General features: G+C 43.0%; 1 protein-coding gene across 2 annotated transcripts in view; it reads left to right on the top strand.

The window, feature by feature from the left end:
• The window catches only part of SCAF8 (SR-related CTD associated factor 8), a 226,154-nt gene that overhangs the window by 84,638 nt on the left and 120,517 nt on the right, over nucleotides 1-20,999 (top strand). The window contains exon 21 of one of the 2 annotated variants that reach the window (XM_077348996.1): nucleotides 5,650-6,817. The exons of the other annotated variant lie outside the window; for it this stretch is intronic. The gene's annotated coding sequence lies outside the window, so the exon portion shown is untranslated. Of the gene's footprint in view, nucleotides 1-5,649; nucleotides 6,818-20,999 lie in introns of those variants that run through there. 2 annotated transcript variants of the gene reach the window in all.

Below are 20,999 nucleotides of genomic sequence, written 5' to 3'. Positions count from 1 at the left end.
CTCAGTTCCAGCTGCTCGACCAAATGTTTGATGATTTGTTCCAAAGTTTTGCCAGCTACAGATGTCAAGCTGACAGATCGATAATTACCCGGATCCTCCTTTTTCCCTTTCTTGAAGATGGGGACAACATTTGCCCGCCTCCAATCCTCTGGCACCTCACCTGTCATTAGCAAAATTCTAATTAACCAGAGCAGGAAGGTCTCATTTTCTATCAAATATATTCATGAAGTTTTATTTAGAAGTTTCTATTTTATTTGTCATTCATTCCTTTAATTAATTCATAATTTCCTATTTCCAAAGGATGGGTAACAATACAAGTATGGGAATATCACCAAGAAAGAGAATCTGCTGGCCTGTGTCTGCTGTCCTCTGTGCTACTAGAGTTTTTTTCCAGGAGGTCTGAAAAAGAGCCTCCTTATTGCATGGCTGTTCACTGGGAATCACTTCTGTCCCTTGACAAGTAAAAAGAAAAAAAGGGTTCAGACTGGAGTACTTCTGGTTCCTTCCTAGGCAGTCTCGAGCAGAGACTATCAGCTGAAAGCCTGGTGGAAGAACTTCATTTTGAAGGCCCTGTGGAACTGTTTAAATTCAATTAAGAGACCATGCATATCTTGCCATTCTTCTGGCACAAGCTGATGGCTTAAAACAGCCTCTCTCAACTTTTTGACCATTGAGAAACCCCAGAAACATTCTTCAGGCTTTGAGAAACCCCAGAAGTGGTTCAATCATGCAGATTGGGAAGTGGTTGGGAAGCATAGCTGTGTACACACTCACAGGGGGTCCCACTCATTCACAAAACCCTTCCAGGACTACCCCTTCTTATTAAAAGGGGATTAGATGAATGAATGCCCCCCACCTGCTATAAACCTCCAAATCCCTCTTGTTATTACTGGGGATACCCTTTCCCCCAGGACCAGCATTCAGGTCCTACATATGGGGAAATATTTCAGCAGCATCTTCAAAGCAAACAACTAAATGCATAAGCAGAATCCAACTTTCTGCTCCCACCACTTAAATCAGTCAAAAATGAGGGAAGGCTGACTACTTATAGCTGTAACACTGTAGTCTGCATAAGTGTACTTGCACAGGAAAGCTTACTCCTTGAGTAAAGCTTTGTTGGTCTTAAAACTGCCAGTGGATTCAAACTTTGTTCTGCTAATTCAGACCAACATGGCTTACCCAACTGAATCTACTTTTTAGTATACTGTTTTATTATACTGCTGCTATTTTACTAATAGTAGTAGCAGTGTTAATATTATTATTGGTATGGGCATACCACCTGATTCTCAGAAATGTCCGGCACATGTATCAAGAGGGAGAACACTTCTCACATACTCTCACCACATGGTAACTTTCCCACTGCGATCTGCATGTTGTAGCCACCATGTGATTTTGGCTACCATGTTATGAGTTTTCCCAACAGTGAACACCTGTATTGTAGATAGGTAGAAAAGTTATGGTGGCTCTATGTGTGAATTGGTAAATGAAACAAGGGAGAGAATTTATCAAGGAGCTACAAATTATTAAACGGTTCCAGGGCCCGAATGTTAATGACAGGCTATCATGAGTGAGGATATTGTAAAAATTGTAAAAATCCATTTTCACCCTTGGGAATCAGTTTGAATTTGTAAACCTATAATTAGAAACTTTGTTTCCAGCAAACCAGGAAATTTAAGGGGGTAAAAATATACAGTGCCTGTTCTTTAGAATTCCCTGAATTTAGACACTGGTACTAGAGCTTGCAACAAACCCAAATGCCAATTTTGCTGCCATATACACTCCAATGCCACAATTACTGGAACTAACAATATCTCCTACACCGTCAAAGGCATATACACCTGCTATTCTTCCAATATAGTATATGCCATCAAGTGCCAACAATGCCCCCTGTTCTCTACATAGGGCAAACAGGTCAAACCCGCCAAAGAATTAATGGGCACAGGTCTGACATCAGAAACCACAAAATTGACAAACCTGTAGGGGAACACTTCAACCTTGCAGGACATTCTATGTGGGACCTAAAAGTATCTGTTTTATTGCAAAGGAACTTCAAGAACAGGCTAGAAAGGGAGACTGCAGAAATGCAAGTTATTACAACACTCAAAACTATAACATACCCTGGATTCAACAACATAGATTTTTAAAATCTCACTATGCATGCTAACCTTGTTTAACTCGTGTGTCCACATTCCTCACAATTTATTTGGGACAATGTGACTGTAAGGGGATGGTAGTGATATTTAATGGACATTTGAGTCTTAGGATGAGATAGCTGCCAGCGCAGCAATTCATTGGCATGAATATTTCACATCTCCTACGTTAGGGACTCCACATGCCAATTGGTGATGGCTAGTGCTTCCTCTCCTAGTGCTACTCTTTATCCGGGATCCCGGAGGAAGGAGATCAGCCACTGAAGGGAAGTCCCCCTGATCCCAGCATCATCAAGGTGGCGAGCTGGAAGCACTGTTGAGAGATCTAATAATATAAGCAGTGCCGACTTGCCCCAGTCAAACTGGCAATGGAGGTTGCCTGTCAGTGTGACTAGTGCTGGCTCTATGCCATGTGGCCAGGCCAGAAACCCACATGGGATGGGTCTAGGACCAAAGCTTCTTCCAAGTATGCTGCCAGTTGGTCTACGACAACCTTTTCAAGCATCTTCCGTGAGATGGGGTGGTAGTTGGAAGGCAGTTGCAGGTCCAGAGATGGTTTTTTTAGCAGTGGGCGAACTACTGCCTCTTTCAACCCCTCCAGGAATTCTCCTGTTGAAAGTGAGAGGTTAATTCCCAGAGGGGGGCCACTACTCTCCTACTACTCTGTTGTTTTTATCAGCAATAATGGGCACGGGTCTAAAGAGCTTCGCTGCCTTTAGCATCTTGTCCACTTTGGTAAGCGTGACTCTGAAATTACTCAATGTACACTCCAAAGACAGCTAAGGGGCCTCTAAGTCAATTTCTGTCTCTAAAGTTGGAGGAGGGGTTGTGGTGAAGTGTCGAGATTTTGTCTGCAAAATGACTCGCAAAGGCCTCACAGCTGATTCCAGTGGGTTATTATTTTGTTGCCTCTAGGGCAGTAAGAGATCGAACTATCCTAAATAATTGCTCTGGGTGTGAGTTAGCAGAAATGATTTCTGCTCATAGGCTCTTAATTGCATTCTATAAGATGTTCTTGCAACTTTGTCATGAGTTTTCCTCCAGACTCACTCTAGTCATCTCAGTTCCCATTTCTTCTTGCAGAGCTCCTTGGTGAACCAAGGGGCCCGCTTGAGACAGGGGCAGAAAGGATGTTGGGGGGCTATCTCATCAATGTCGGCCAGCTTTCTGTCAAGCCAGTTGCTGACCAGACCATTTAGAGAAGTGGTGGGAGGCTTTGGGGCCCAACAGAGTGTTCAGGAATCCAGTCGGATCCATAAGTCTTCACAGGTAAGCTAAGATCTGCTCAGCGCCCAGCTAAGGAGGGGGTGGCAGCCCCCTTGACCATGGCAAGGCGTTGGCTGAAACCAGATCCACATTCAAACCCGTGCCAAAAATGAGGTCCAGGATGTGTCCTGCCTGATAGGTAGGACCAACAACAAATTGCAAGAGCCCTAGTGTCACCATGGCTGACACTAAGTTCAGCCCATTTCTAGAGTGTGGCAGCTCGGCCTGGACACTAAGGTCCCCCAGAATTAAGAGTCTGAGGAACTGTAACATCCAGGCCGCTAACTCCTCTAGCAGGTCTGGCAGGGTGTCTGGAGGTGCATTGGTTGTACAGTACACCAATCAGATGGCCACACTCTCGGTTGAATTCCACCCGAGGCCTACACATTCAATTTCTGGTATTGACAGCACAGGAAGAGCCCTGAAGAAGAAATCATCTCAGATTAGGATTGCCACCCCTCTTCCCTGACCCACAGTTGAGACTGATGGAGAATCCAGCAGTGGCTAGTTCTTTAAGGTCAGCTGTCTCACCTCCCTGACTCAGGTCTCCACCACATTCGCCAAGTCCACGTTGTTATTTGCAGAATACTTTTGAAATGTGTAGGTCATTTATTTATCGACCTGGCATTGTACAGCATCAGTGTCGGAGGTGGGTTGTTCACCTGTGCCTCCACCTTGGTGTTCTGAGGAAGGGACCCGAGTGTGGAAATGGAAATAGGAAGGGACCTGAGTGTGTCGGTATCTTGAGTCCCTTAGCTTGTCCCACTTTCTCCCATCGCTGCTTCTTCCCCTCAATATCGGGATCCCTGATAACCTTGGCCCTCTTGTTATCTCTCCCTCTGTTATAGCCAATGTGTGACGTGTGTAAGGGCTGGGATGTTGGATTGTATTGGTTTGTCTAATCTGCTTCCACATGGGTCTCGGTAGGTGCCTTATCTTGTTTGTTGCTTATTCTGCTAGGGTTTCCCTAGGACCCTGTCTTTGGAGTGAAGTTGGATTGGTTTCTGTTGTGTTTGGTGGGATTTGGATGGATAGCCCCGATCACTTCTTATGGCATCTCAGGGCAGTCCAATCTGGTGGGTTTGTGATGGTTGCTATGTGATGGTTGCTTCTGGAGGGTTATTTGGTACTATAAATAATATACATTTTGGATCTAATACAACTTTAATTTTCAATATCTTTTGCATCTCTTCATGAATCATAATTTAATATTTCCTTGTTTTTTACAAGTCTACCACATATGATAAAATTATGTATTTATATCCTGACATTTCCAGCATTTCTCATTATAAGCCTTAGCTGCGCTTGCTATGTCTTTAGGAGCGATATACAATCTAAAAGACATTTTATACCAATTTTCTTTTAAGCTTTGACATTCAGTAAATTACAGTTTATTACCCATAATGCTTCTTGTTAATCATAGTGTAGATGTTTCTTGATTGGCTGATGGATAAGCTTAGTCAAGGTTTCAATATTTGTGTCTCATGTAACTCCTGTCCTTATTGGTCACCTGCCTCCCAGCAAGATTGCCAACTACAGGTTGGAAAATTCCTAAAGATTTGGGGGTGAAGCCTTGGGAAGGTGGGAACTAAGGAGGAGAGGGACTTTGGTGTGGTACATAATGCTACAGGGGCCACCCTCCAAAGCAGCCACATCCTTTGGAGATAAGTTGCAATTTTGTGAAGCCTACAAATCTCTTGCCCTACCTGGATGTGGACAATTCTGCTTTTCACCATTCATTGAACACTTGTTTGATGTTTAAAATGCTTTACTTTTGTATTCATTCTACCAATAAGAAGAAATTATTGTTTTTAACTATAAAATCAATTTATGTTTGATTGCAATAGTTAGGTGGCTTTTTGTACAGCGTACTGACCTTTAGTACTGTGGCCAAAACAAATGTGGAAAATCTTTAAAATCCTGAATTTTTAAATCGTGTGTGTCTGTGTGTGTGTGTGTGTGTGTGTGTGAGAGAGAGAGAGAGAGAGAGAGAGAGAGAGAGAGAGACTCATTGCAGGAAGAGCATTTTTGAGCAGAGACAGCCATTGCATTTAACCCACTGAGCTCATAGGAAACAGCTAGTATTAAACAATGGGCTTAATAATTTGATATCAGTGTATTAACAGTCAAATGCTAAGCCAGAGGTATTTGCTTTTGAATGTTGACCTCTGTCTTTTTTAAAGCCAGAAACACCTCTCCAGTGATGACTAGTAATTATTCCTTTTGTCAACAGGCAATATGATGAAGGATGTTGTGGCAACTGACCGTGTGCTGGGCTCGGCAGAGTTAAATGAGAAGTGCTTCTGTGTTCTAAAGGCCATCCCACCGGATCTTGGTTGTGGAGTATTAGAAGGAAGGAACCTGGCATGACATGTTGAGGAGGCGTTTGGTGTCAGTACACACTTTCCAATAAACACCAGGGAATATAAACGTACCTATCAGTATTACCTGTCTGGAGCAGGGGTTAATTTTATAAATTGAAACCAATAAACTCTGTGAGTTTTTTTAAAGCCCTTTTTTTCTGCTCAGATGAACAGTTTTGTTTTGTTTTTTGCATCCGATACAGAGAGAGGCTCTTCTGCAGGACCAGAAGAAAACACTGGATTGTAAATTATAACAAAACCCACTTGAATCTTGTAATACAAGTAACTGAAAGACAGATGGCAAGAAAAAAACCTTTGGTGGGAAAGATGTCTCCTTTCAGGACTAGACATTTCAAAATGCGTTTTTAGGTGGCTCCATTTGGTGTTACGCTACATGTGCTGTCATTGTGTAGACCTTGAATAGTGACTGGTGCTGCCAGTTCTAGACATTCTAGTGCAGCACTAGAGTAGCATCAAGCTTAGTTATGCCAGTATATGTCAATAGACCACATCCTTAATCTCTTAATTGGCCTAGGAGAGAGATGAAGATGTTCAGGGTGATAGACCCTAAAATCATCTGAAAATCGCAAGAATTGGAAATCAAAATATCAGCACAAACATTTGGCCAGACTCATCTTGCTATTTTTGTTCCAAATGAATTCCTAGAAAGCAAAGAGAAAAACGATAATGAGATGAAAATTACAGTCAATTAGTTTGAACATTAATTGAGCAGACAAGGTTTTACATCTTCCTAATTAAGCCTCTGAGTTCCCAAAGAAAGAAAACCTTCATTTCAGGGGTGAACATGTTTACTGAGCAGCTGTGGAACAAAAAAGAAATGTGGTCACACGCCATATGTGAAATGGTTTTTCTTGTCTCTCTGCTATTTATGTTTTGCTCTCTCTGAATTAAAGAGCCAGTCACTTGGAATGTTGTAGTCTATGACCTCTTGAAATCTGATTAGTCAGAATCTTTCAGGAAGATCATTCCCTTTATGCTGTACCTGCATGGTGACCACAGCTTTGTATAACAATAAATGAAAAAAAAAACACATAGAGTTCTGTTTCTTATAATTTTCTTCCATAGCCTCCCAGACCATTTCCGCACTAGGGATATCGTTTGTATTTTTCAAGGGTCACATTTTTTGCCCGTTTTCACACGGAAATTTGCCTTTTCAGGCGCAGACCCAAATTGCCTTCTCACTTGCACCACAGCAAAAGAAGCCCCAGAAATCTGGTTTTCATTTTTTGAAGTGGCATCTAACGGGGTCTAAATCAGGGCTGGCCAAGGCAGAAATGTAACATCCAGGCTTTTCCAGTCTGAGGCTGCTATTGTTCCCCACCCCCATGTAGTGTCACTTCCATCTCTCTCACCCTGTTAGCCATTCTTTATAAGCTACAATAGCATTATTACACTATTCCCCCCAACCCCTGAAGGAAGGTGTTTCAGAATGAGTCATTGAGTATAAGGTGATAAAGGTTATTTTATTACTCCTTTTTTAAACCTCAAATAAATTCCCAAAACGTTTCACCAAAAAAGTCCTCTTCAGGAGAATCTGGGCATTTGTCAGTTCCCCACACCCCTTCCCCAATCCTTCAAGAGCCCAGGTGCCAGCTTGCGGCAGGGGAGATGGATACGGACACTCCATCCCTGATGTGATCTGGCGGCCACCTGAACCCCACATCTACCCTCCCCAATGTGATCTGGCAGCTGTCCGGACTCCATGCGAGGTCGGTTGGCTGCCAGATCACATCAGGGAGGCAAGGCACAGGGTTCAGGCAGCTGCCAGATCGCATTTGGGAAGGAAGGCATGGGGTTCAAGTGGATGCGAGATTGCACCAGAGAGAGTTCCCACATCAGTCTTCCCCAGGGGAAGGGAGCAAAGCATCATGGGAGGATACCTCCTCTTGCCCGATCCCTGCACCTGGTGCCGACTCCTTGCAAAAGTACCAAAATTGCCGCACACCAGCCTGTAGCAGAGCAGAGCCTCCCCATCCAGGAGCAACGCTGCGGTTCAGTGTGGGACATTTTTTGGTACTTTTAAGAGGGTGTTGTGTTATACAATAACACCTTCTTAAACACTCCCAAAATGCCCCACACCAGTTCACAGTGCTGCTCTAAGGAGGCTTTGAAGTATTACAGGGTGGCCTGGTACATTAAAAAAAAATGCTACAGGCCATCCTACAGCACAGCAGACCCTTCCTGACCCAGAGCAGCACTGCAGGCTGGCATAGGGCACTTTTGGTACTTTTAAGAGGAGTTGGTGCTGGATGTGGGGAGCAGACAGGGAGGCATCCAGGATCAAAGTCACGAGCCGCCAATGCCACCTACAAGTGGGGTCCTTCTTCCACCCTACAGTGCAACCCCCTCAGTGCCTCCAATCTGGCAAGAAAGCTTGCTACCACACCTGGGGCCCTGGCTTTGCAGCTCACCCTGCCCGGGTTGCCGGCACTTTAACAAGCCCCAAAGAAACAAAACTGTAGAAGACGTCAACTAATTCTGCACTTTTGTGCTAACCTATGCAGGCTATATGCCACACCCCAAGGACCTTTTAAGAAGGAGTTGTTGGACAGGCTCTGCTGTGCTGTGGGGCAGATGGTCACAGAACCTTCCAGGAAGAAGGTGATCTTGAACTCAGGCCCAAGTAATGCCCAAAACATAGTGAGATATATAAATGTGACAACACCAGTTGGAAACAATGACCATAATGTTATTAAGTTCAACATTATTTAAATAGGGAGTTATCCCAGACCAACATAACCGCTCTTAACTTTAGAAGGGGTGACTTCTCTCAAATGAGGGGGCTTGTAAAAAAGAATCTGAAAGGTAAGGTAAGGAGGGTCAAATCACTTTGGGAAGCTTGGGGATTATTTAAAATTTCAGTCCTAGAAGCTCAGATAAAATAAATACCATACCAATAGGTATTTAAAAAGTCCTTTATGGTTAATGAATAAAGTAATGAAAGCAGTAAAGAGTAAGAAGGGTGGAAGGCCAGTCCAAGGGAGGTAAATAAAAGGGAGCACAGGCTGTGGCAAATAAAATTAAAGTCAGTGAACAGGCAGGCAGGCAAAAATGGACTATGAGGAACAGATTCCAAAAAATATCAACAATAAAAAATTCTTCAAATATAGAAAATGAGTTAGGGAAGCAGTGAGGCCTTTGGTTAACTAAGGGGTAAAAAGGATTACTAAAGGATCATATGGAAACGGCAGAGAATCTGAATATATTTTTGCTTCTGTCTTCACTATTGAGGATGGGAGGTGCTTGCTCAATCCAGAACTGCTGATTTTGGGAGAAGAGTTGGAAGGCCTGAATCAGATTGAGGTGCTATAACTAATGGACAAATCAAAAACTGGCAAAGCACTAGGACCAGAGAGTTCTGAAATAACTCAAATGTGAACTTGGGGATCTCCTGATGAAAATATATGCAATCTATCATTAAAATCTGCCTCTATTCCCGAGGACTGGAAGGTAGTTAATGTAACCGCCATCTTTCAAAAAGGTTCCAGAGGAGATCCAGGAAATTACAAGCTGGTCAGTGTAAAATGCTGGAATCTGATATTAAAAATAGAATGTGTAGGCACATTGATGAACTAAAGCTGTGGAGGAAGAATCAGCAATGGATTCTGTAAGGGAAGATCTTGTCTCGCTAGTCTGTTAGAGTTCTTTTTGAGGGGGTGAACAAACGTGGACGAGGGTAACCTACTAGATGTTTCCTAGTAATAAGTCTGTGTGGCCTTCAAGCCATCATTAGCGTATTGGCAAATTGTTCAGAATGTCTATGTACATAACACCTAGACTTTCAGAAAGACTTTGAAGATGTTCCAAGTAAACTGAGTAGTCATGGATCATCTTGTAGATTAAAAACTGGTTAATTAACATGAAACAAAGTGAGTATAAATGGGCAGTTTTCGCAGTGGAGCATGATAAGCAGTGGGGTTCCACATGCTTGGTACTAAGTCCAGGGCTTTTTAACTTGTTCATTAATGATTTGGAGTTGGGAGTAAGCAGTGAAGTGGCTAAGTTTGGGGATGATACGTAAGTTGTTCAGAGCAGTGAGGTGCTACAGAGGGACCTGTCAAGGCTAGGTGAGCGGGCGTCAAAGTGGCAAATGAGGCTCAATGTGAGCAAATGCAAAGTAATGCACATTGGAGCCAAAACTCCTAATTATAAATACATGTTTATGGGTCCAAACTGGAAGAGACTGACCAGGAGAGAGATCTTGGAGTCATGGTAGATAACTCACTGAAAATGTTGACTTAGTGTGTGCTGGCAATAAAAAAGATATATGCTATCCTGGGGATTATTAGGAAGGGAACTGGAAATACATCAGCCAGTTTTGTAATGCCCTTGTATAAATCTATGGTGCTGCCTCATTTGGAATACTGGTCACTGCAGTTCTGGTCACTGCACCTCAAAAAAGATATTGTAGAATTGGAAAAGGTGCTTAAAAGGACAACTGAAATGATTAAGGGGATAGAACACTTTCCTTGTGAAGAAAGGTTAAATAGATTAGGACTCGTGGAGAAATGATGACTGAGGGGTGACATGAAATTAATAAAATTATAGTAAGAAATTAATAAAATTATGCATGGGATAGTGAAAGTAGCGACAGAAGTACTTTTCTCCCTTTCTCACAGTACAAGAACTCTGGGGCACTTGATGAAATTAATGAACAGCAGGTTTAGAACAGATAAAAGGAAATAGTTCTTCACCCAAAGAGTAATTAACACATGGAATTCACTGCAACAAGTATAGACAGTTTAAGAGGGGATTCGATAAACAGAAGTCTCGGTGCCCAGCCACAAGATATTGATGGAAGACTATCTCCGGGACCATGATTCTCCGTATTCTGGGGGGGGGGGGGGGCAACAGTGGGAGGGCTCCTGGAGTTCTGGCACCTGGGTTTGAGTCACTGTTGGACACAGAATCTTGAACTGGATAGGCCATTGGCCTGATCTAACATGGTTCTCTTATGTTCTTAACATACAAGAATTAATTAAACCTGAAGAAAAGGTAATCTCTATCTCCTAAAATAATCCATTTTATTGAACTTTAATGGTGTGCTTCTTACACTATTTACTCAGTGCTTACTAAATAAGAGCTTAACTGGTCTAAGAAATTTACCAGTAAAGTATTTTAAAGTGATAAAAAAAAACCTTGTTGTTAGGTGTGAAGTTGTGTCCGACCCATCGCAACCCCATGGACAATGATCCTCCAGGCCTTCCTGTCCTCTACCCTTCCCCGGAGTCCATTTAAGTTTGCACTGACTGCTTCAGTGACTCCATCCAGCCAACTCATTCTCTGTCGTCCCCTTCTTCTTTTGCCCTCAATTGGTCCCAGCATTAGGCTCTTCTCCAGGGAGTCCTTCCTTCTCATGAAGCCAAAGTATTTGATAAAAAACCTAGGGTCTTTTAAAAAAAGAATTCATGATTGCACGAATAGGAGTAGAACAGCCCTATCCTAAGTCCCTGATGCTGCAGAGTGCCTAGCATCCAATGGTTGCACCTCAGAACAGAAATAAGTGACAAACCACATAGTGCACCAGACTCTGCAGCAGGCAGAGAACAGTGTGCTGCTCACGGCCCTATGATTACTAGTCATCAATGCAGCTGGCCATTGTCTGCTGCTGAAGCCCTGGCTAGAAGTCCCAGAGGTGCAGGTGATGCCTCAAGGAGACCAGTGGGGCAAAAGACAGGACCTTGGAGGTGGCATACTTAGTGGCCCCTTCTTTGGACCACCATACTAGTCAGGTCATAGTAATCTCAAAGATAACTGAAATACATTATACGTGGGGCTGCCCTTGAAAACTGTTCAGAAACTTTAGCCAGTATAAAATGTTACAACTGTGCTTTGGTAGCTTCACTAGTGATCTGTTTGTTTCCAGCCACACTTCAAGGTGTTGGTGGTTCCCTTTACTGCCTGGGAGCACAGCTGTGATTGACTACTAGGGAGGTTTGTCCTTTGTTGATAGAGAGGACTGTGATTGTTTGCTGGCTTAGTCAGTCTCTTAAGCTGTGCCAATGCTTGGGGGGTGGCAAGAGAGGTGTGGGGTTGCACTCCCTCCCCCCTCTTAAGGACCCCTGACTTCACATAACGACTGGAGCTATCTAGGACTGGAAGGGATTAGGAATCTGAGTAAGTCTTGGTCTATGCCCCCCCTCCACTTCCAACCCATTCAGTCCATTGGCAGTTTGAAGTTTTTCAGTGACTAGTGAGTAGTAGAGGGGATGTGGGTCAGTGAAAGAGCACATGATTGGCATGTACAAGGGCTCAGATTATATTCCTTGACTAAAGGATATCAAATAACAGAGCCTGGAAAGATCTCTTGAGGCTTGGTCTAGACATGTTTTGTTCCTAATATTCTATTTGTTTCCCACTTGAGTGACTGCTTGATTAGTGACGCAGAGAATCTTTTCACAAAATTCTTCCCTTCTCCACTTAATTTGCACAAGAATAACAACTCTGTGATGGTAAACTAGGTGGAGAGATTGTAATGGGTTCAAGGGCACTTGATAGCCCTGGAAGGATTTCTCAAATGGGTGAGAGTTCATTATTTTTTACATAGTTTTTAAATTTATTAAATATTTATCAGATGATAGATGGTCATGTTGGCCTGCCCCCATGGCCAATTACGGGGCTGGAGGGGGTAGGAAGGGGAGGGGCTATGCTTCACAACTATTTTCTGCTTGACTGCACAACTTCCGAGGTTTCTCGAAGCCTGAAAAATGTTTCTGGGGTTTCTCAATGGTTAAAAAGTTGAGAAAGGCAGTTCTAGGCCAACACTCTGACCACTAAACTTCCTGTGCTACTAATCAAGGCAAGCAGTGTTGGACCACAAAATCCAATTTAGTATAAGAGAGCTCATTTCAGGGTGCTGTCAGTCTCCCATAGTCTGATTTGTAGCTGGAAGCAGAATATTCCCTATCACTTGGTCAACCACTAGGTTGTAAACTAGACTAAGTAGTTTGCTGTTCAAATAACTTGTGGTAAGGATAAGTATTCATGATTATGATCTCAGAAACCCACTTTGCTTTTAAAATGTCTGAACTCTCAAAGGCAACCATCCGTATGTCACTTTTGGTATCCATCTATGTTGTCAAATGTAGCAATACAGGTATATTAATAGGAGGGCTGGAATGGTCCCAGAACTGAACCTACGGGTGTCTTGTAACTGATCCTATGTACTGCTGCTCATACACTGTATAAAGGAAACATTAAGCTAGGGGGATTATGTTATAACCAGGATTTTGAAAATGGCAGGACAAGCTTCCAAGGTGTATTTTTTGTAGACCTCCCCGATATTGTGAAGCTCTGCAATACAATCTCTCAAATATAGATCAGCTGAGGCATTTCTTACAAATCTTGAAAGATAAATGTAAAATAGAAATGTGGAGTACTTTTATCCCTCAGAACATTTCAAAACAATTTTGTTTTCCTTATGAATGGAAATTATGGGCAATGTTTTCACCATGCGTCTTATCACCTGGGAAAGGGCAAACCAGAATCACCACATCCTGTCTGTCACCTTCCCAAAGGCACCTGGGGGGCCAGTGGTGGACTAAATGGATCTTTGCTTTGATCCAACATGGAAACTCTCCTTAAAATTTGGCAGTGAGCAGGTGGGGAAATGCTTTTTGGGGGTGTCAAGTTTGTCCCTTAGGCCTTCAATTGCCATCCACTGAAAAACTAAAACTTTGATCACATCTGAAACCAGGGAGCTGAACAACTGAACAGAGTATATTCTAAGCATTCTACCAACCTGCAGCAAACTCAGAATGAAGAAGAGAAGAGTTGGTTCTTGTATGCCACTTTTCTCTACCCGAAGGAGGCTCAAAGCGGCTTACGTTTGCCTTCCCTTTCCTCTCCCCACAACAGACACCCTGTGAGGTGGGTGAGACTGAGGGAGCCCTGATATCACTGCTTGGTCAGAACAGCTTTTATCAGTGCTGTGGTAAGCCCAAGGTCACCCAGCTGGCTGCATGTGGGGGAGGAGCACAGAATCAAGCCCAGCTTGCCATATTAGAAGTCGGCACTCCTAACCACTACACCTAGCTGGCTCTCTAAGAGGGGAAATGCTGTGGAAACATGTCAATAGAAGCTTGGAAATTCCTTTTAAAAAGAGTCATGCATTAAAACCATAGTTATGTGCTTTAAAATTAAATTCATTTTTTCTGGAGACAGTCAAGGCTTGTACTGAACTACTGGGACTTAAAGTTGCTTAACACTGGCTGGAACATGTTCATAGCTTTATTGGTACTACTTGGCACTTTATTTATACAATACTTGGTACATTCAAACCGCTAATCACTGTGACTCTGTGGTAAGCTGTGGTATTGTATTAGAGGTAATTCCCAGCAGTTGCATAAGGAAAGCTCCATCTGTTGAAGAAATCATTTTGGAAGACGGAGGAAAATCCCAGGGCACTCTAACAAGGGTTGGAGGTTTTTGTTCCCTGGATAAATCTTTTCAAAAGCCTTTACTTCTTGCTCTTCAGCATCTGGACAAGCCTCTCTTTGTAAATGTGCATGAATATTTACAAGGTTTGCCCTCCTCCTCCTCCCCTCCTGCAGTTTCAAAGACAAACTTTCAAATGCCATTGTCCTGTGAGAACTTTGAACACTGTGATGGAAGACGGGGCTAGTTTGCTACAAAATATTAGCTGACTTTGACAAGTTGAATCAATTCAGTACTTACATTGGTATTCAATTAAGATGGGTGGTTTCAATCAATTCTTTAATGGGCAGTATCCCCCCACCCCCAAAAAAGAACATCTGTTTTGGCATAACTATATTTGATGTGAAATAAGGCAGTGAATCCATTCAGAATTGTTGATATTAGACATGTTGGACCTATAGGTCCAATGTGCCTTCAAGGTTACTTTTGAGAATTTGAGAGCTAAAATCTATCTATGCTTCCACAATGGTGGAGAACTGCAAACATGGGATTACAAAAATAGGTTCCTCTTTCCTTGACCACTCTTCTAATGATTCTGGAACAAGACTCGCCTCCATGCCTCAAGACCTCCTTTTAGAATGCTTATCTATGGACACTGCCTTGGGTCCACGGGTGCAAGCATTTCCCCTATGGATTTTTCCCTTTCCCCTCCTACAACAGCCTGAAATGCCTCCCAGTCCTGTTCTTGTGGTTAAGGGGAGCCCAGGATTAGGATTAGGGTTGGCAGTGGGGGATGATGGTGCACATCCTGGGAGCATGGAGGAGCACAGAAAATTAACACCGTGTGCTGATGTCACCCAGAGGTGATCTTGGTGAGGTCAGGGCTGATGTTTTGGTCTTGAGAAAAAACTATGGAAAAATTAGTTTCTTACCATAGCGTTTTGCCCAAAAATGAGGCTGTCACCCTCCTGACATCACCGACATGCCTGCATCACTTCTGGGTGACATCAGCACCTCATATTTACTTCCTGCTTCTCCCTTCCCTGTGCCTGAAAAGTTCCCCAGGTTTCTGAGATCCCCAAAATGGGGGGAGAGGCTCCAAACTGCGGGATCCCCAGACCCCAGTTGGAAACTAGCTACTCTAATTAGGATGAGGGGGCATTTGGCACTGCTGCAGGAGGGAGCAGGCAAGAAATCCTTGCACCATGTGACCAGTGATTTATATTCTGTACTTGATGGAACAGCACAGTTTATTCATAGTGCTCACCTGTCAGCATTGTCCTCAGCAAAGTTATACCTTTCTAAATCCATTTAAGTCAATGAGTTTAGAAGAGTGTAACTTCACTTAGGATGGTTCTATATTTAGTTTATTTAGTTAGAAGAATTGGTTCTTTTATCTCAAAGCGGTTTACATTCACCTTCCCTTTCCTCTCGTTACAACAGACACCTTGTGAGAGAGGTGAGGCTGAGAGAGCCCTGATATCACTGCTCAGTCAGAACAGCTTTATCAGTGCTGTCACGAGCCCAGCGGGCTGCATGGGGAGGAGGAACAGGGAATCAAACCTGACTCGCCAGATTAGAAGTTGGTGTTCCTAGCCACTATACCAAGCTGGCTCTCTTACTGAGTTATTATGTCTCATTGAGTTTCAAAGTAGATTACGTACTGTAAATCAGCACAATCAATAGCATGAGATGTATAATTAACAATGTAATAAGACTGGGATTTCAGAAATCTGAAACACGGCATGTTAAACATGATAAACAATAGAAGAAATGGTACTATGTAGGAAGAAATAAAATGCAATGAGAGCAAATTAAAAGCAGACAGCTTTTAGTAGTGTAGTCCAGCGGCCCCCAAGCCTCGGTCCGGTGACCGGCAACGGTCCGTAGATCAGTCGGTACCGGGCCCAGCTTCTCCTTGTCCTCCTCCCCGGCTGCTGCCTCGGGGGCTGCCCTGCCACTCTGCCACTGGCTAACCTTTGGTGCTCTCCAGCAGCCACCATGGCTGGGGCTCCCCCTCGGTGTGGCACCGCGCAGCTGCTGCTGGCAGCACCCCCCAGCAGGCGGCGGGAAGTCAGGGACCCTGGCGGGAAAGCAAGTGGAGCAGGAGGTCAGGCGGCGGTGGTGACGTCCCTCGGCAAAAGACTACCCCCCCCGGGCCTCAGTAAAATTGTCAAGCGACCGGTTCCTGGTGATAAAAAGGTTGGGGACCACTGGTGTAGTCCACAGTCCCATTCCCTCTATGAAAACATCTTCCAGAATCATTTCTTTAACGCAACTCATCATCCTCATTAATTCATATTTGTACAATATATCCGGGACTTCCATGTCCACAGAAAGGGCCTTTACTGACTTGATGTTGTGGAGGCAGAAATCTAGTTGCATTGTAAAAATATAGGCTCCCGATACATTTGTATTAATGAGGATGATGACCATACACTCCCTGAAGAAGGCTGTCTGAAACAGGTGCAAACTGGCTGCCTGCTGGAGAATAACATCCTATTGTATGGAGTGACTGAACATATCTCAAGGATGCTTTGCTTTTTGTTCTTTGAAGAATGCCTTGTGTCATAATATTGTATATAGTAACACTTACCTCTAATTGTACCTTAAATAGTTGTGAGAATATATTCAATGTGTGGCTTTGTTACGCACAGTCACTTTGTTTTTCAATTTGTTATCCTTTATATACATTGTGTGCCCCACTTAACCTTGTTTTCCTATGCCCTTTGCAACCTGAAAATTCTCTGCTGTGGGTCAAGAGACTGCTGAATCATATACCCCCCCCCACCCATTCTTGAGCTCTGTAAATCTGATCATCTTTTAAGAAGGAAGGAGAGGCAAAAAGGAGGCGCTGACCACATTTTCTTTCCCAAACAGTTAAGGAAGACAGCCTGTAATGGATGAGGAGCTGTAGCTCAATTAGATAGAGCCATCTGCTCAGCACGCAGGAGTCCCAGGTTCAATCCCTGTCTCCAATTGAAAATCTTTGGCCGTAGGTGACATGGAAGCCCTCTACTTAGGACACCTGGAGAGCTGCTGCCTGTCTGAGCAGACAATACTCACCTTGATGGACCAACAGTCTGATTGTATAAGGCTGTGAAGTATAAGGCTATGTTCATGTTGGGAAATAATTAAAAAAAATAATCAAAGTCAAAGACATTCATTGATCATTTCAATCAAAGCAAAGGTCTGCTACTTGGGCTGCTTTCATCCACGTCTGGTGTAGAGCTGAGCATGTGATATTGAAGCTCCTCACCTTATTGAGAACATAAGGAGATGCTGAAAGTTCAAGTCCATGGCTCTTCATCATAGACAGGATGATCTAAGCACAGAATCTTCCAGTTTCCTATTCATGACCTGTTGTTTCCACCAAGATGTCCTGCACTGTTTTCTGCCAGCTTTGTTTTTCAGCATGGCCATCCAGACTATTGTGGGTTATCAGTTCCAAGTAGATCCACTCAGCCTGACTGGACTCTGTAGACTCTCCCGCCTTTCCAACTAGTTTGTACTACAAGGCGTCATCTCACCTGCTGCTCTTCTCGCTGACTTTGGGTTCTCACCTGATACAGTTGTATGTTGGCAGGCCTTCAGAGATATTAGTGGCTCTTCTGAAATTCTCCTTTTCTTTCACACTGTGTAAACACACAAATCCCAAAGCTGCGTTCTGACAAGGTGACAGTCTTATAAATAAGTTGTGAGTTACTCTTGCTGCCAAGTATTACGTTTCTGCTAGAGGGCTGCAAGTTTAATCATTCCCACATCATAAGGAGCATTCTAGCAAATTGACTCTACGCAAGAATAGCTTCACAGTGACAAAAATGGAATGACTTATCACTCATGTCTATTTATGGCTCTGTGAAATCATACCTGATGTCCCTGCACAGCAAGCCAAATGTACTGACGTTTATTACACACACACATAAGTGATATATAGTGGCACAAATCCAGCAAACACCAACTATTTTCCAAGTGGAGGTTTCTGCACCATTAGCTGTGAAAGATTAACATTCCCCCAGTGTTTTGTCATTCCATTCAGAGTAGCAAGATATGATCTCTATACATATATGGGACTTGATTCAGGAATCTCTACGGAATAAATAAACATTTAACAGCTATCTGAATGAGGCTAATCATCCATTACTTGGAATTAGAAAATTCTTTCCCTTTTGTAGGCATATTGGATGTGATTCCCACCCCCTGCTATACGTCTGCATTCCCTCCTTGTAACAGCCCCCTCCCCAGAACCAAGAATATTAGATATTGGTTGGCGATGGAATTTTAAATAAATGTTTTTTCTGTTTTTATTGTTAATTAACTGTATTAATTGATGCATAGGTTTAATTCTGCATAAATTATCTTATCTGTTTGTTTATTTCTTTGAAGTTTTAGACTGCCCTGTCTGCCAAAGCAGACTCGAGGCAGTGAACAACGTGTAGTTGTTCTCGAGTAGAGAACAACAACTCTGCAGTTAAAATCACAATTACAAATTTCTTTTAAAAAATCTAAAACACTTCAAAAAACTCTGTCCATAGATGTAATATCCAGTGTTGTTAACTGCCCCGAGCTGGCTTTCAGGAAGGGTGGTATATAAATTTAATAATAAAAAATAAATAAGTAAATGCACTTGAAACAGATGCATAGGTGAGTGTAACTTAGACACAGTTCTCGAGTACACAGGCTTTGTATACACTTTTTGGTATTCCTTAGATACCACAATTTTAAAATATTCCCATTTTTTTGAACTTTATTGTTCTGAGATCCAAGAGGAAGCCAAAGATATGTATTTAGCTCTATGTAGCCCAGTATCCTATATCCATGTAATGTTATATAAGCAGTGGGCCTCTGCATGAAGTCAGACTTATATGCCGTCCGTTCTGAACGTTTAATGAAGCAATCGCACAGAGTCCCACCCCCTTCATAGATTTCAGTTGGGCCTTGTGCAGTCTTTCAAACAAATGTATACTGAATAGGACAGTGCAGTGCATTGGCCCAGTTCAAAGGAATATTCTCTGATTCTAAGCAAAAACCCACAATAATTTTCCTCTTTCTGAAAATGATTGGAGATGAGAAAGGCAATTGTGCCATATTTGTTTGATCTATTTATTTCAAAAAATCAAATGCGTTCCCAATTTACTTCCTTGTGTTGCTGAACACCCACCTATACTTACTCTGCAAGTGAAATGTTGTGTGTATAGTTGGGGGAAAGACGTCCATAGTCATGAAATTAGTCATCTACTCTTGTGATTCTTTCTACTAACACTAGAGGGGACTCTCTTCAAATCATATCTGGTATTTGTTCACTTGCTATGAAACAACTATCCACCCAGGCATCTTAGAGTGTGAAACTAATTCAATATTATTAAGACAAAAGCACAATGAAGGCACATTGCTTTAAAAAGTATTTCCCAATATTATTTCTAAAATTCAGAATATTATAGCAGACAACTTTAACTTAAAATGGTTTTTATTATGCAATGTTAGGCACTGCTAGACTACAAGTGAGGCAAAGGTAATTTCTTTTTAATGTGTCAGTTGCCTTGCAAAGTCAAAAACAGAAGGGCCATTTCGCACGGCTTCAAAATAGCACAATGGTTGCTAATTGAAAACGCTACTAATTTGCCTTAATGCACGACGTCGCAGACAATCTGCAACACTCCTGAAACCAATCAGCAAAAAGCGCTTCGTTGTAGCGCTTTTAGGGGAATCCAGAAAAGTGGATTCACCCTCCGGATAGCGATACACTCCTGCAACCAATCTGCAACACTAGCGCTAAAGACCTGTGCGTTACCATTGTTGCGGGTTCTTCAAAGTCCCTCCTCCTGAGCCTGTCCTCCAAACTTCCGGCGAAGCGATCGCCATTTTTTTTTTCCCCGAGCGAGCGGGGATAAACGCACCAGCGAGCCTCTTTCTGTTTAGAGGCTTCCCTGGCTTCAGTCCTTCACCTTTAGTCACTAAGCACAAACCACATAAAAGCCCGTTTGCTGAAATAAAGTCCCTTTATTTTTTACACATTAATTCAGCCGAAAATCGGGCCCGTGAGAGGGGGGGGATTTTTTTTTTTATCACTCGAGGCAGCGTGCCAACGATCATACAATCAAACGACAGCTCACATTAGGCAGCTGGATGGGTCTCTCCGTTGCAACGAATCTACCTAGATTCGTTGCTATGGGTCTGTTTTTTTTTTTAAAAAACCTTCCTTAAAGGGAAAGGGGCTGTTTGGGAGCATGCTAACGGCTGCCCATTGGCTGCTTGACGGCCAGGGGCGGGACGAGCTTGGCAATAGCGCTTCCTTTCTAGCGATTTCTGCCGAGACCGGAAGCCTGTGGGAAACGCTAAAAAACGCAACTGATTCCACTACAAAGGCAGGTATGCATAACGACGAATTCCACTATTTTAAATGGCGATTTTTCATTCCGCAAACAATTTGCAACAAAGATCCCCGTGCAAAAAGGCCCGAAGTTTATTCTAAGGAGACCACCATCACCTTAAAGATCCAGCTCCTAGCAGCCTTAGTGTTCACGTAGAATGGAAAAGGGCAACGGTGACATCAGCATTAACCATTCCAAATGCAACAATTTAAGTATTTCAGAATTCATGAAGGCTTGCCTTACGGCCCTCTCCCCAAACCAAGACTTGACTATGCTAGAAGCTCCAAAAGTCCCTGTTTATACCTTGAAGGCGGAGGGGAGCTGGTATATCTGATACTAATTCGGTTAGCCTTCCAGGTGAGCCATCTATGATTTGACTTCTTTGGAAGAGGTCAGATATTCAAATGTTCCAGGGAATATCAGCAGTGCTCCCCCTCCTGCTTTCTTCCTGC

This window comes from Paroedura picta, chromosome 1, assembly GCF_049243985.1.
Source record: "Paroedura picta isolate Pp20150507F chromosome 1, Ppicta_v3.0, whole genome shotgun sequence".
Classification (NCBI taxonomy): Eukaryota; Metazoa; Chordata; class Lepidosauria; order Squamata; family Gekkonidae; genus Paroedura; species Paroedura picta.
This window is presented reverse-complemented; position numbering and strand designations above follow the sequence as displayed.